Below are 16806 nucleotides of genomic sequence, written 5' to 3'. Positions count from 1 at the left end.
CACCAAAGAAGACATTCAGATGGCAAACAAACATGTGAAGAAATGTTCAAAATCCCTAGCTCTAAGAGAGATGCAAATCAAAACAACTATGAGATACCACAGCAAAATTTAACTGAACAGCAAACAACAAATGCTGGCGAGGTTGCAGAGAAACTGGACCCCTTATTCACTGTTGCTGGGAGTGTAAAATGGTGCAACCACTATAGAAGCCAGTATGGCGCTTTCTCAAAAAGTTGGAAATAGGAATACCATTTGACCCAGCAATTCCACTACTGGGAATATACCATAAAGAAACCAAAACTGCCACCTAAGCAGATATATGCACACCCATGTTTATTGCAGCTTTGTTCACAATAGCAAAGAGCTGGAAACAACCCAAGTGTCCATCAACAAACAAATGGATAGAGCAGCTCTGGTATATTCACAGAATGAAATACTATGCTGCATTGAAAAAAAAAAGAAAAAGAACTCATGAAATACACAAAATGTGTGACCCTAGAGGACATTATGCTGAGTGAAATATCTCAGTCACAAAAGGTCGAATACTACACAATGTCTCTGTTGTAAAGTGGAACTGACATCGGGGTTGGGGGGAAACTAAGAGGAGATAAATAATGTATACTGCATTGAAACACATAAGGGAGAGAACTGTTTAGGAGGAATGTATAATTAGGTATTATTGTCATGACAAGAGTCGAGAATGAAGGCTGCACAGTGGAGTGGACTGGGGGATGGGGGAACTGTATAACAATGAAAGATTTTTTTAATTTTATTTTTTTACTTTTCAAAGAGAAAAGCAAACTGAGGGGGGAGGGATGGGCAGGAAGGAAAGTGTGCAACAATGAATGAATGGAAATCCAAAGTCTCAAACTTTCATTAAAATTAAAAAAAACCGAATTAAACAAAAAACCATTTTTTTTTTAAAAAAATAAAGCAGCCTTGGTGGTACAAAAGAGTAGTGTTCAACTATAAAGAAAAACAAAGCTTACAAGCCTGGTCACTAGTCTAGAGGGGTTGGAGGTTCAAACTCACCCAGAAGCTCCATAACAGAAAGACCTTACCGCCTGTTCCCATGAGGATTACAGCTTCGAAAAATCCTACGTACAAGGCAATTGTACTTTGTCACACGGAGCTGCTATGAGGAGAACTAGACTTGACAGCACCTAACAATGATGACACCCTAGTTTAGTCGTCTTCCTTTGATCTCCCAGGTACAGTTACTACTTCTGTGTCTCATGCATTCGGTCTCTTCCTATTTGGAATTAGTTGGAGGCCCTGGGTGATACAAACAGCGCCACAACCAAAAGGTGGGAGACTCAAATAAAACCTGAAGCACCTTGCAGACAGATCTGTCCATCGAATCACAGAAATTCAACCCTGAAAACCCTACAGAGTCCCGTCCTTCCCTGACATGTGGGGTCACCATGGGTCAGAACTGATCCATGGTAAATGGTTGGGTTTAGGACACCCTACCATTCCACCCTAACTGGCAGGTCGGTGAGGAACAGAGCAGAGTACCAGGCCCCAGCGTCCCAGAGAGCTGTGTCCAGGCACATCATCCACACCACACCTGTAGGCTTTTTCAGAGCAGCTGTCCTTTGTTTCAAGCATCCCTGTCTTACCCACGACTCCTACGTGTTCTTTAACGTTTGAAAATGATGAAACCAATGAATGTTCACAAAAATATATTCGCAACAATCACCTTCACTTGTTGTGTTGGCAGCTTTTAAATCACTAAAAGGGCTTCGACTTTTTCTTACACTAAACCTTGAAAAGCCAAGCCCATGGTCACCATGTCCTGCTGGCCTCTAACAAATTCCTGAGGAAAAGCCAATCCCACGGTCCCCAGGTCCATCCTGAGTCCTGCAGGCCTCCAGCAGGTTCCTGAGGCTGTATACCTATATGTGAGGAGATGGTCCATTCTTTTCCCCCAGTGAAACACCAGTGATGCAGCACATCACACACTGCGCCACCAGACCTCCTGATATTAAGGAAGAACAAACAAGAACCACATACCTGTTCCAATTTACCTACAAATCACCTCAAAGACACATCTGGGAACAGAATAGGCTCATAAGCTGCGGCGCCCCTGCAGAGTTTCCGCACAGGTTACCAGGTAGGAAGCGGAAAGAGGAGAACACAGGTCATTACTCAAACCAGAGCTGGAATAGACGTCTGGAGCAGAGGGTCTTCTCTGTCACCCTGGCCATTCCTACGCTCCACTCTCCGGTTCCCCAATGGTGAAACTCAACAACTCACTCTCTACTCTGTTTCTCTACTGACCCAAACCTTCCAAACAGTGTGACTTGTCACCTTTTCCGTGCAGCCTGCCAGGAAACAAGAGCGTAACGCGTCTCCCTCTTCTCTGCCCTTTCTCAGCCATTCACAAGAACCACAAGAGATGCAAGGTTACCTGACATCTGGTGCGGCGACGAGGCTTCCTTTCCAAGAATGTGTAACTGCTGCTACTATCACTAATAACAACACATGTAGACACAGACTTCCAACAGATGGAGCAAATCCACCCTGGAAGAGGTAAAGCCGGAATCCTCCTTAGAAGCCAGATGAGTATGTAGTGAGGAAGGCTGGTCCCTGGAGGACATCACGCCTGGTCAAGGAGGTCATAGGTAGAGAAGAGACCCCTCAACAAGGCGGCCTGACACAGTGACTGCACGAGCTTATGCCCAGCAGAGATGGCGAGGCGGGCATGGGCCCGAGTAAGTGTTTGCTCTGCTGTTCGCACGGCTGCTACGAGCTGGAACCAAGTCATTTCCACTTACTCGCAGCAACAATATGCATTAAATGAGAGTTACCACTAATGGAAGTTGACTCCCTGCTGGTAAAGGACGCAGACAGTGTCAGGAAAGGCCAATGGCTGGCAAAGGCCATCGTAGCTGGCCAAGTCAAGTGTCTGTAGAATTAAGGAAAATCATCAACACAAGAGACAGACACAGAATCAGAACAATGGACACACAAGTTGTGATAATAGACGGCGCAGAGCCAGGGAATGTTTGGGCTGCCATGACTCATAATCTCCTCAACAACCTACTTGTTGCCATGGGAACATGCCTAACTTTGTACAGGGGTCATCTAATTTAGTTCACACATTAGCTCTGTGTGATCATTGAGATTGTTACCATCCCATTTCCCGGTGAAAGTAACAGAGGTCGGAAAGAGTCATGCCAACAGTGAGGCTTCAAAGCTGGGTAGCTGTTGTTGTTATGTGCCACTGAGTCACCTGCGACTCACAGTGACCCTACACACAGTATCTCTGAACCCTGCCCTGTCCTGAGCCATTCTCATTGTCCCCAGCACACCTACCCCCATTACCCCAGTTACTGTGTTGAACCAATTTATCCTGGGTCTTCATTTCCTGTGTTGACTCTCTAACCCTCCAAGTATGATGTTCTTCTCCAAAGTTGGGTCCCTCCTGGCCACATGCCCAAAGTATGTCAGACAGAACTTCACTATCTTTGCCTCCGAAAAGCAACCTGGTTTCAACCTCTCCAGGGCAGACTTGATTGTTCTCTTGGAAGTCTATTTTATATCCAACACTCATCTCCAGCACCACAACGCAAAGGCATCAATTCTTCTTCTGTTGTCCTTAGTGACTGTGCAGTTCTCTGACGCACAGCAAGTAATTACAAAGACCATGGCCTGGATCAGGCACACCTTAGTCTCTAGACTGACATCATTGCTCGTCCCCACTTTGGAAAGGTCCCGGATAGTAGATTTTCCTAATTCAATTAGTCTTTTGATTTCCTAACTGCTGGTGCCAAGAGTGTTGATTGTGGAGCTGAGCAAGCTGTAACTGTTAGCAACATCAATCTCTTCTCCGTCTATCATGTTGCTGTCAACTGGCCCACTGGTGAGAATCTTCATTTTCTTGATGTTGAACTACAATCTATACTGCAGGTTCCAGTCCTCAAACCTCTGCAACAAATGCTTCAGGCCCTCCTCAGCTTCAGCAAGCAAGATTGTTTTATCTGTATAACACAGGTGTTGCTAAGTCTTCCTCCAATCCTGATGCCACATTCATTCTCATAAAGTTCAGCCTCTGACTGATCTGCTCCATGTACAGATTGAAAAGGTATGAAGATAGGATGCATCCAGGACACACTCCTTTCCTGATTTTGAACAACACAGTGTTTCCCCACTCTGTTCTGATGCCTGTTTCCTGGTTCAGGTCAAAATACTGTACTATTCCACTTATAGGAAGGGTGCTTATAGGAAAAGTGGCCAAGTGGGTAGGGAGTTGCACTGCTAACCCAAAGGCAGCTGGTTCAAATCCACCATGAGGGAAGCATAGGCAATCTCTTCCTGTGAGATTTGCAGCCTCTGAAAACCCTCTGAATGATCAGCTAACTTGGGAGGGACTGGAGAGCATTATGTTGAGTGAATTAACTCAGTCCCACAAGGACAAATACTGTATAAAATAATTATGTAGAATGAGTATAAGGATCCAAGGGGGGAGGGGGAGGGTGGAAGCAGAGGGATGGGAGGATTAATCATGGGGCTGTACAAGTTGTTGGGGAGTGAGGGAAATTGGAAGAATCTGTTCTGGAAAAGAATGTATTTGAATTTTGTAAATAAGCTAGAACAGTAGCAATTAAAAAAACAGTCGGGTTTCAGCTCAAATTTATGAAATGTCTATGCTAAAAGCATGTATAAAGACAATTTGAGTGTTGGGCTGCTAATCAGATGGTCAGCAGTTCAAGCCCGTAACTGCCCCTTGAGACAAAGGTGGGCAGTATCCCTTTTTAAAAACATTAATGGTCTTAGGTGTCTGATGGAGGAGCACCACGAGTCAAAATCACCTCCCACCAGTGCAGTGCAGGAGCTGGGGGCAGACAGAGTTTTTGCTTAATGGATAGAAACTGGTGGTGGTGGTGGCGGTGGTGGTTGCGGCGGTGGTGGTGGTGATGGTGGTGAGTACCACGGAGTCAGAACTGCCCCACAGCTGGTGGGTTTTCAGAGGGAGTTAATCACATGGCAGGAGACTGTTCATCCTTCTCCCATGGATAAGCTGGTGGCTTTGAACCATGTGCCTTCAGGATTGACACAAAGCTTCTGGCCACTAGGCCACCAGAGCAAAACTATGGAAATAAACAGTGATGCCAGTCTTAACAAAAAGGAGGGGAGAAAAGAAAAATGTTAGCAGGCTATGAAAAGGTTTGGGCGGATCTTAAAGATACACTGTTGATGGAAAGAAATCAAAGGGTGACTTTCTGTGCCATCCCTGCAATACTTCATTCCGGAAAAGAGGAAAATGCTGTAACTAGTTTATTTTCCAGGAAGTTCCGATGGCTTAGTGCTAAGTAGTTAGGCTGCCAACTCAAAGGAACATGGTTGGAACCCACCAGCTACCCCATGGGAGAAAGATGGGCAATCTCCTCTCCTGTGATTTACAACCTCTGAAAGTCCACTGGAGGGTCAGCTATGAGTCTGTTCTGACTTGATGGTACATAAAAAACCAGTTTTGTTTCCAGCACAGCTCTGGTGCCTTAATCCACAGTGCACTGCTAACCAAAGGCAGAGCCTTTCTGGAGTTTCAAACCCACCAAATACTCCACAAGGAAGATGGAGAAAGATGAGCAATCTCCTCCCTCGTGGTTTAAACCTCCCAAACCCAACAGAGGGTCAGCTAGGAGGCGGGGCCAACTCACCAGCAGTACGTGTGTAATGAGTGAGTTTCCAAAAGCTCAGAGGGAGTGGTTTTAGGGCAAAGACGGGGCACAGAATGGTTTTAGAGGAAGGAAATCAACTGGTCGGTATGATACTATAATGGTGGGTCCAATGGTCAAATCCATAGGACTCCCCACAGCAAGCTGAGTCCTAATGGAGTGTATTTAATAATAATGTATCCACACAGGTTTATCCATTGTAACAAGCGGATCCTCCTCATGCCAGACATAAATAAAAAGAGAAACAGCAGGCAGAGGCGGATGTGGGAACTGTGTGTCCTTTCTATAAACATTTTTCTAAAAACCTACAATGGCTAAAAAAAATAAGCAAGCTGCTGGAACAGATAAAGGAGAGGATGATGATGCTATTTAGGGGTGAAATATGAACATGCTCTTCTGGGAAAATCTCATTACTGAAGGGATTGAGGTCATTATGCATTCATTCATTCACTCTCTCGCTCCTCAATGCTACTGCGGGTGCACACTTGACCAGTCTTTATTGGGACCTGAGCACAAAACAGCAAGGAGTCTGGATTCAGCCTCGTTACCATGCAGACCCTGTTTTCAGAGGGCCCCTTTCTACTGGAGAAAAGCCCTGGTGGCACAAAGAGTAACATGTCAGGCTGTTAACAGAAAGGTTGGCAGTTCAAACCATCCAGCCACTTTGTGGGAGAACATTTCAAGCATCAGAAACTGATGGAGGGTCCCTCACTGGGAGTCAGAATGCACTCTATGGCTGTGATTTGATCTGGGGTTTCATCTTTATCGAAACTCAGCTTACCTTCGACTCAACACAGACATGCAATGTCCACAGAACAAGGAGTCACACCGCTAAACCAATGGCTCCGCGTCTCCTGTGGTTCAAATTCAACACCAGCTTCTTGGTAGAAAGAAAGGAAGTCTCTTCCCCCTGCCTCTGACTTCCCCAGCACCAGAGACTGAGGTTGTTAACAGTTACAGCTCGCTCAGCTCCACAATGAATACTCTTGGCATCACCAGTCAGGAAATCAATAGACAAACTGCACCGGGAAAATGTGCTGTCAGGGACCTCTCCAGAGTACTGAGAAGCAACGATATCAGTCTAGGGACTGTGGTGCACCTGATACAGGGCATGGTCTTCACAATTACTTACTATGCATCAGAGAGCTGGACAATGACTAAGGATAACAGAAAAGGAATCGATATATTTAGTTGTGGTCCTGGAGAAGAGTCTTGAACATACAATGGGCAGCCAAGAAAACGACTAAGTCTGTCCTAGAGAGGATGAAACCAAGTTTCTCCTTGGAGACTAGTATTTTGAAGCTCCGTCTCAGAGACTTTGAGCACATGGCTAGTAGGGACTGATCCTTGGAGAAGGACATCATGCTTGGAAGGGTGGAGGGACAATGCAGGAGAGGAAGACCCTGGATGAGATGGATTAATACAGTGACTGGGGCAATGGGGGTAGGTGTGTCGGAATTAGTAAGACTGGCTCAGGACAGAGCAGGCTTCAGAGGTATTGTACATGAGGTCGCTTTGGGTCACAGGCAACTCAACGACACATAATAACAACAACAACAGCAGTAGTGAGCGAGTGAGTTGCTGGCAGGTGCTGTCACACTGACTTTTGACTCAATGTGACAGGCAGAATCTCTCCACGGAGTTTTTCTAGCTGTACTGGCTCAGTAACTGCGGTGTCCTAAGGTTTATCATTCACGATGTCTTTCCTAGCCAATGACTAAGTAAATATTTTGTGCTGAAGTATTTCTTGATAAAGGGTTAGCGTGGGATACAAGGCTCACCCTTCAGAGGCTCACAGAACCTCAGTGTTCGTTCTCTTTTTGAGAGGCCTGCCTTCAACTGAGAGTCTATAACACTCAGCAGTCTCTGCAAAACCAGACTGCTTCCCTACAGTCGCCCGAGTCATTTCCCTGATCGACCTGAGTCTCTGGGAGACCTTCCAGCAAACCGCTGAACCCAAAGGACATAGAGGAGTAGGGGGACTGAAAAAAGGAGGGGCTGTCAGGTCAGAAATCATGGAGCTACACAGCAGACCGATCATCTGGGACTGCACTAACTCAACACGCTACACATCTTAGCAGAATGAATTACAAACACGGGAGCACAGGGCCCACGGTGGTGCCAATGCCACAGAGGCAGCTTCAAATGTCCTCCTCACTCAAAACTGCATGAAGATGGGAGAGAGAAGAAGAAGAATCCCCTCAGCAAGGATGGGGTGTGGGTCAGACGCATTCAGGGGGAGTTGGAAGCAGGAAGGCCCAGCATGGAGGGTCCCAAAGACCTCCAACTTCACCACTGTGCCCACAGGTCCAGCACTTCAGTCTAAAATGTACTCTGAAAACAGCCCCGGCCCAGAGATGTCACTCTCCCTCTGTCTACACACCAAGACACAGGAGCCCCAGCCCCAATCAGACGCGACGCCACCGGGTTCATGGGAGGAAAGAGAAACAAAGTTCCTTCCTTTCAACATTTTTCAAAAGTGGTCCAGTTATATTTATTCAGATTTCCTTAAACCTTACACAGCACAGGTTTCAGCAAAATCTGCCAACACCTCGTTAAGGGGAAAAAATCCCAAACAAAACCTCTCTAATGTAGGCATTATCAGATTTGACAGCACAATATTTTAAAAGATTCTCATCTCAAAGCCAATTTACGAGCAGTGAGTGAGCCTATATGGAGATTTCTTTTCCTGGCATCATAAACATGGCAGAACAATTGTCTAATTAGTCACCACACTGAGGGAATTCCTTTGCATTGTGGCTGTCCTTTCTTTGTCTTTGTTCTGAGGAAAAGTTCTGCCTTCAGGAGTCCAAAGGCATGAAAAGGCCTTCATTATGCGGCTGAGCTTGGACAGCGAGCCATGGCACTGAGGCCTCTCCCGGCCAAGGAATGAAGATTCATCTGTTTCCAGTTAAGGTCCACGGTGGGGGCAGGACCCTGGCTCAAGTCTCCATGAAAGGAAAAGCGTATGAGGTCACAGTGAGAAGGGCATCTGGGGTCAGGACCCTCAGTTCTCCTTGGGCCGAGTCTCATCTGCACTCCTCTTGGAATCACTATGTCCTCCCCAGAATGTGTGCTCCAATCCTAACTCCGAGATAGTAGAAGCAGGCTGGCGAGGCTTCCTCTCCACTGTACGTGGGGTGGCTGTGAACTGGGGTGGCCGTGAACTGGGGTGGCCATGAACTGGCACTGACTCTATGGCACGCAGCAGCAACACAGGGTGGACTCACTTGAGTCTGGGGACAAGATTTTTTTGCTATGATAAGTGAGACCACTAATGCGAAACCTATACTTGGACCAAGAGGCAGCAGTCAGAACAGAGCAGGGTAACACTGCATGGTTCAAAATTGGGAAGGGTGTATGCCAGGGATGCATCCTGTCTCCATACCTTTTCAACATGTATGCAGAGCAGATTATCTGAGAGGCTGGGCTCTATGAGGAGAATTGTGGCATCAGGATTGGTGGAAGATCTATTAACAATCTGCGTTATGCAGATGACACAACCCTGCTTGCTGAAACTGAGGAGGACCTCATGCGCTTGCTGCGGAGGGTCAAGGACTGCAGCCTTCCTTCAGTATGGATTGAGGCTCAATGTCAAGAAGACAAAGATTCTCACCACTGGACCAATTGGCAGCATCAGGATGGATGGCGAAGAGTTTGAGATTGTTCACAGCTTCAGTTTGCTTGGCTCCACAGTCAACACTCTTGGCGCCAGCAGTCAGGAAATCAAAAAGTGTATCGCGATGGGAAAGTCTGCTGTTAGGGACCTCTCTAAAGTACTCAGGAGCAACAGTGTCTCTCTGGAGACTAAGGTGCGCCTGATACAGGCCATGGTCTTTGCAATCACTTGTTATGCATCAGAGAGCTGGACATTGACTAGGGAGGACAGAAGGAGAGTTGATGCTTTTGAGCTGTGGTGCTGGAGAAGAGTACTGAATGTACAATGGACTGCCAGGAAAACAAACAGATTCATCTTGGAGAGGATTAAACCAAGCTACTCCTTGGAGGCAAGGATTCTGGGGCTTCATCTGACATACTTTGGACATGTTGCCAGGAGGGACGGGTCCTTGGAGAGGGACATCATGCTTGGGAGGGTGAAGGGACAGCACAGTAGGGGAAGACCCTCTATGAGATGGATTGATTCGGTGACTGGGGTAATCGGGATGGGTGTGTCAGAGGCAGTGCGGTTGGCGCAGGATAGAGCAGGGTTTAGGGCTGTTGTGCATAGGGTCGCTATGAGTCGCAAATGACTCAACAGCACATAACAACAACAACAACAATTGAGACCACATCAATGCAGGGAATATCCTGAATGGAACAACTGTTGAGGTGCAAAAAGAGCAAGCTAGACACAGACGGCACTTTCACTGGGAACCTACGGAGGTCTGGTGGCACAGCGGTTAGGCATGCTGATAACCAAATGGTCAGAAGCTCGAACCCACTAGCTGATCTTCTGTAAAAAAGATGTAGCAATCTGCTTTATCATAAAGATCTACAGCGTTGGAAGCCCTATAGGGAGAGATCTGTTCTGTCCTGTGGGGTCACTATGTGTCAGACTGGACAGACAGCAGTAGATTTGGGGGGGGGGTTTATTACTATCTAACAAATCAGAAACCAGGGAAGATGCTCATTTGTGTTCTCACCAAGAGCCTCATGTCCACTGAAGAGGAAAAGACTGTCCCAAGTTCTACTGCAGTCCCTGACTCTCTGCCGTCAACACATACTGTGGAAGCGAGTTTGTCAGACTCCTTTGTGAGGACACAGGCCTCACTGCGGGAAGGAATGAGCTGTGATGCGAAGATGATGAGCCAGAGAGCAGGTAACTATGGGTAAAACCAGGGAGACACAGACCAGAATGGAAGCTGCTGCTGCTGCTGCTACGGTAAGCTGCCTGCCCCAAACGGCATCAAAATGTGGAATAATCAGTCCAGCAGGAGCGGCTGCATCTGCTTTTTTCAAATTCTCACAGCCCCACGGGGCCACGCTTCGTCTGCAGTCGAAAGCGGTCCCTGTCACCCAATGAAATGTTCGTTTAATGTTATTATACTTCACATCTCTGGTCTCTCCTTAGGGGGAACAGGGCAGAGGGAGGAAAGGGTCTATTTTTAGAACCAAGGAAAGATGCTGCATTCAATGAGCTAGCATAGAGGCATAAATCGAGTATGTGGAAATCATATGCTGCTGTTACTCGTGTTAATACTGCTAAATTATAACCTATAAAACCTGCAGCGCTCGACTCAAATGGTTATGCCCACCTGTACTGCTGATGTTACCTCAGGACAGGCTGTTGCTTCATGTGCAGGGCCCTGTGTTATCCCGGGTGGCAGGTAATAACCAGGCACTATCGAGAAGTGCACAATCACCTCACAGAAACATTTCGGGGTCTTTATGTACAGTTAATTAGTTTGATGACTGCTTTCCTGGTCCATTTAGAGACTTCATGCTTAATTAAATACCAATACATATCTCCCCAAAAAACCCTTGAGTAAAAAATGCATCTGCCTCATCCAGTGATAATCTCGTTAATAAATGTATATACTGCAAATATGTCTATCAGAAAGGCACAACATGGGATTGCCACAACTGCAGAGACTTGCAGTGACATGCAAATTTGCAAATTTTTATTCTATAGCTGAAAACACATGCTTCAAGCACACACATTCCCTTACAATCAGGGAAGAACATTCTCTTTTTTTCCCCCTGCTCAAAAACGATGCCTCTTTTAAAAAGATTCTATTTTTATTTCGACAAGAATGCCTACATTAAGTTTCACAAGTGCCTCCTCTCCATTACATCAATCCTAAGTTTCTCTTTATTGGAAAGATGAGCTTTAACAAGTTTCTGCAGAATGAAAGAGAAGCTTTCAGGAAACCTGTTTTCTCAACTTCTTTGACCCAGGTACTCCAAAAAAGTGTAGGGTAACAGTTACTGGGCTTATTAGGCTTTACACACTAGGATCAATGCCACTGGCGAATGGCCAATGAATGAATTCCAGGAGCAGGGGGACAAGTGGTCACCTACCTAGAAGAAACAGCAATTTCTGACACCCATTCTCTGAGATCCATCCCAAACCTGTGTCTTCTCCATGAAGACAGCTCCCACCTGCCAAGACCCAGACACTATCACTCTTTCCCTTGTGTTCTTATGGGTGGTGGTGCCAACTGTCAAGTCAGCTCCAAGTTATGGTGAGCTTCTGCACAGGAGGATGAAGCACTGTCCAGGGCTGTGACATCTTCATCATCTTGACAGACTTGAGCCTACTGTTGTGGTTACTCGGTCAACCAGCTCATGGAAAACCAGCCACTGTCATAAAGGAGGTTCTAATTCAAAGTGTCCTGATAGGGCGGAGGAGAACATCCCCATAAGGTCTCCAAGACTGTAAATCTTTCCAGAAACCAACATCACATATCTCTTCTGAAGATTGGCTGGTGTATTCAAACCTCCAACCTTTCAGTAAGGAGCCAGTCTCTGTAACAACTGCACTATCAGGGCTTCTGTTCCACAGAGGATCCCCTTTCTTTTCAGTGACCCTAGCAATATCAAGACAATGTCCTTTTCTATGACTGGTCTCTTCCTTATGATCATGTCCAAAGGAAGGAAGCCAAAATTTTGTCATCTTCACCACTATTGTTTTTTCCAAGGTTAGCATTTTATTCAACTCTTCCATTACTAAATGTATTATAGTGTGTTATTGCTATCTGTCAATTTGTTCCTTTAATAAAAAATGTGCTACTGAAGATACAATGGTCAAGAGATATAATATTCCCAGTCACATGGGATATAAACTTTAAAGGTGGGGTGAAAAACTCATCAACAAGGGGATCAATAAATAAGCAAGATCATTTCAAACATGGAGAAGAGGCACAAGTAAATAAAAGGGCGATGTGAGGGGAGTGGGTCAAGGGAGGAGTCCTGGGGAGGGGCCTTCTTTGGGAAGAGTGGCAGAGAAGGCCTAGGCAAGAGGCAACATATAAAGTGAGAATCAAACGGTCAGGAGAACGTAGTCAAGCAACTGTCTGGAGGCAGAAGAAAGAGTAAGAACCAAGATCTGAAGGCTGAACAAGCTTGGTGTGTAGGTGGGAGGACAGGACGTCAACATGGCTGGATGGGACTGAACAAGAAGCAGCATGGTACCAGATACACTTGGAGATGTTCCGTCCGTCAACCATAAGAATACAGCCTGCATCCTGGTTGAATCTGTACCTCTAGTCTTTAAAGCTGCATCTGAAGCCTTGTCAATAAATGTATGTTGAACTTCCTCAGAGAGTCACAGATGAAATACTGGGCATTGATCTATCATCTTGGGCTCTGTGTGTGTACCTGACCTGGCTTGGCTCTCTCTATCCATCTTCAGATTGGTACCATTCTATTCTTTCTATACAAATTAGCATACAATGGACCATTAATACTGGGAGATGATCACAGAGTTAGTTTCCATCAGAGATGAGTTTATGTTCATGGGTTCATGTCCTTTGGGTTTGTTGATTTTCATTCTTATCTCTTATTTAAACACACACACACACACACACCACCACCTGATTGCAATTTGGGTGACAGTTTACAGAACAAATTAGTTTTCCATTCAACCAATGTCACTTCATGACATTGGTTGAAATTCTCTCAAGTTACCAGCATTCTTCTCACTTCCTCCCCAGGTTCTGTGTATCCCTTGGACATTCTTTCTTGCCCCTTCCCACATTCTGAACTTTGTTTTATAAAAACACTGTTCTTTTGTTCTTGGATGGCTAACTGCTGAGGACTGTATTTCTCACAGAGGCTGTCTGTGTGGCCTAAAGGTGACCCTTGGGGTGGTTCCAGTTCCAGGTCTGGAAGATTCCTAAGGCCACAGTCTCAAAGGTTCCACCAGTCTCTACTGGACCATTATGTTTGGTCTTTTTAAAATTATTTTTCATTTTGGTGATTACTTTTCTCCTATTCTGTTCAATTCTTTTGTATACTTGTCTTGTATTGTTTCATTCTTCCCATATTAATTTATGTATCTTGTCTCTTCTGTTTCTTCCTTGGAATAAGTATGAAAGTTTGGAGGTAATGTTTTTCTTTTTTAATAATGGAGGAATGTGCATCTGCTTTCATTTCCTCCACCAAATGAGCACCAGTGGTGATGGGTGAACTGACCACATAGGCACTGACAGGCTCCAGGACCACCATTCATCCCCAAAGTCAAGGTGGCCGCACTGGGCATGTGCGGGAAATAGAGGCTCACTGGGTGTCGGTGTACCAGTGAAAAATTCCAAAGGGGCCTGATGCCAGGAAAATGCCTTATTCTGTCAGAAAGTACACCTCCCACACAGCAGCAGGTCTGGCATAGCTTGAGCCACATGTTAAAAACAAAGCAAAGTGACATGTGATATGGGCCTCGCCGCCTGATGACAGAATTCACGAGCTGTCTTCACTCGGAGCTTTTCTGGAACAAACTGAGTCCACACAACTCAAGCCTGGGTGACAGTTTTGTCTTATTATCATACGGCTCTCTGTGGAGACCCTGCCTTTGAGGTAATCAAGATTCCGTCGTCTTTATAATTTCAAGATGTATTCTCAAATTACAAATTATCTAATTCTAAGGAAGCCTCTGCTTGCCAAGCTCTTCTAAGTCCCAGTTAGTGTTTCAGATGTAGCAACTCTTGTCAACTTGTGGAAGCAGGCAGAAGACTTCAGAAAGAATATTCAGACCGACTGGTAAACCAGCTAGTGACCCCTGTCTTGAGAAGTCAACATCCTGGCAATTCTTCTGCGTCTTCACTGTTAGTCATTATCATCTACAGCACTTTGGCTGCAGAAGAGTCAAGTCTTTACAAGTAATGATAACTTATTTTCATCAAGTTTTCTACGGTGTCACCTCCATGACATGAATTCTGACTCTGTATTAGAAGAGTAAAAAGTGCTTTTATCTATACTGGGCCAAACAGCCATGATGACAATATAAACGGCTTCTAAAATGCCCCATTGTGGACATATTGTATTTCTTTTCTCTCTTACCAAAAAAAGCAAGTTCAGTGACAGGGAGCTGGCTCCAACTCACAGCACAGCAGCCCTGCAGTACCAAGCAGAAATGTCCCATGCCGTTCAAGGACTCCCTTCAACAGATGGGCTGAGCCAGTGGCTGCAACAGGGTCAAGCACATTAACGCTGGGGAGAAGGGCAGTAGGCTAGGCACATGAAGGGTCACGAGGAGGCAGAGAGGAGTCTGAAGCACCTAACAACAACAGCAACAACTCCTAAACCTTTAAGGAAGCAGCCTGTCACATCTTCTCCTTCTGAGGTGCTGGCGGAGTTGAGCCTCACATCTTTTGATTAACAGCTGAGCCCTTTTAACTACCACAACACCAGGACTCTCTTTTCTCCTGTCCTCTCTGTTTGACTCCTTGCTTTCCTCCATCCCTGGCAAGGAGAGTTCAGAACAAGCAGCGCTTACTTACTAACCAGGCCGCCTTTCACTTAGCATTTGTTCCAGGGATTGTGAAGAGCATCACTATTTGAAGAACATTTGCAGACAAGATAATCGCCCGAGGAGAGCACTGGAAAGGAGGCAACAGAATTCCATGTAGGAATATCAGGGCCTATCAGCCAGCTGCTTGGTGGTCCCGGGACTGGATTATTCTCACCCATGAAGTCAATCACCAGCAGATGCATCCATGCAAAACTCCCTGCCCAGCCATTTCTCCAGAACCATGTTCCCTTTGGATAAACCACTATCTACTTTGGCCCAACTCCCTAAATAGAGAATTCTCTATACCAACAGTATGAAGCGTCGGAAAAAATTTACTTCCAAGGACTTCTTTAACATTCTAAAGAGCAAGGGTGTCACTTTACAGAATAAGGTGCACTTCATCCAAGCCATGGTATTTTTAGTTGCTCTGTGTATGTAAGCTGGACAATGAATAAAGAAGATAAAAAAGGAATGAATGTCTTTGAAGTGTGGTGATGGTGAAGAATATTGATTACATCATATATTGTCAGAGAATGAACATTTCCACCTTAGAAGAGTGTAGCCGAGATATTTCTAAGAAGCAAGGACAGTGAGGCTTCACCTCACACACTTGGGGCATGTTCTCAAAAGGAACCAGTCCCTGGAGAATGAACACCATACTTGGAAAAACAGACTGGCAGTGAAAGTGAGGAAGAGCAGACTGGCACAGTGAGTGTGACAGCAAGCTTAAGCACAGGGGGGACTGCGGGTGGCAAAGAAGTGGGCGGGGTTAGTCCTGGGTTAGGGCTTTTACAAGTGGGAGCATCTAACAGTGAGCACAGCTCTACTTGGCATCACCATGCCAGGCAGACTACGCTTCTATACTATCATCCCCTCCACCAGCGATGGGAAGAACGGATGCTTGGAGAAGAAGTGCAGTCAGCCTTGCACCATTCAGGAGAAACAGGATTTTAACATGGATCGAAGCTGCCACTCATGTGTTTTTACATCCGGACCCACACCCGTCCCTTGAAAATGATCATTTTGCTTAGCCTTGTGTCCAAAATTCACTATTTCCTCCAGTCACAAAGTATCAGTTAAAAGTTACCTCATTTACTATGTCATCTAATATAACTGCCCCATTTTAGAAATCAACAAATCAAAGGGCAGAAATGGTAAGTGACTTGTCCAAGACCACAGCAAAGGCTAGTGATGAAGCTCAAAGTAGAGTCTCAAGCTTCTGTCTCCTGGGCCGCTCAGCCTTGTTTCTACCCGTGTAACAAGACCGCATTTCCCAGGAGGAAGGCGTGGGGGCATCACATATGGACTCGAAAACCGGCCTCTCGAGAATTAAAGCCTGGCCTCATCATTCATAAATGTGACGCTGTGTCAGCCACCTCCTTACGGAGCCTCTGTGTTTAAAACTACAACGGGGAGGTAACAGCGTCAACACAAAAAGCTCACACTCTCTGCCATCAAGCGGGAACTGACTCATCAATGCATAATCTACACAGGACCTTGCCCGTTTCTCTCCTGCAGAGACACTGGCGGAGTCAAAGCACCGGCAAGGCAGCGCATCTCCGATGGCCTAGACCACCGGAGCTCCCCGGCGAGAGCATCAGCCTCAGAATATCTCATTCCTTCGAGAACTGTCAACAGTGCGGGTTAAGTGAGATCGGAACAGTGTCTGGGGCA

At 45.8% G+C, this 16806-nt stretch overlaps 1 protein-coding gene across 1 annotated transcript in view; it reads right to left on the bottom strand.

Annotated features, from left to right (window-relative positions):
- Positions 1-16806, bottom strand: part of GLIS3 (GLIS family zinc finger 3) — a 503376-nt gene that overhangs the window by 364913 nt on the left and 121657 nt on the right. The window lies entirely within an intron of this gene.

This window comes from Elephantulus edwardii, unplaced genomic scaffold (genome assembly GCF_000299155.1).
Source record: "Elephantulus edwardii isolate Elephantulus edwardi_28Jun2011 unplaced genomic scaffold, EleEdw1.0 scaffold00014, whole genome shotgun sequence".
Taxonomy (NCBI): domain Eukaryota; kingdom Metazoa; phylum Chordata; class Mammalia; order Macroscelidea; family Macroscelididae; genus Elephantulus; species Elephantulus edwardii.
The sequence above is the reverse complement of the archived record's forward strand: the minus strand, read 5'-3'. Positions and strand labels throughout refer to the sequence as shown.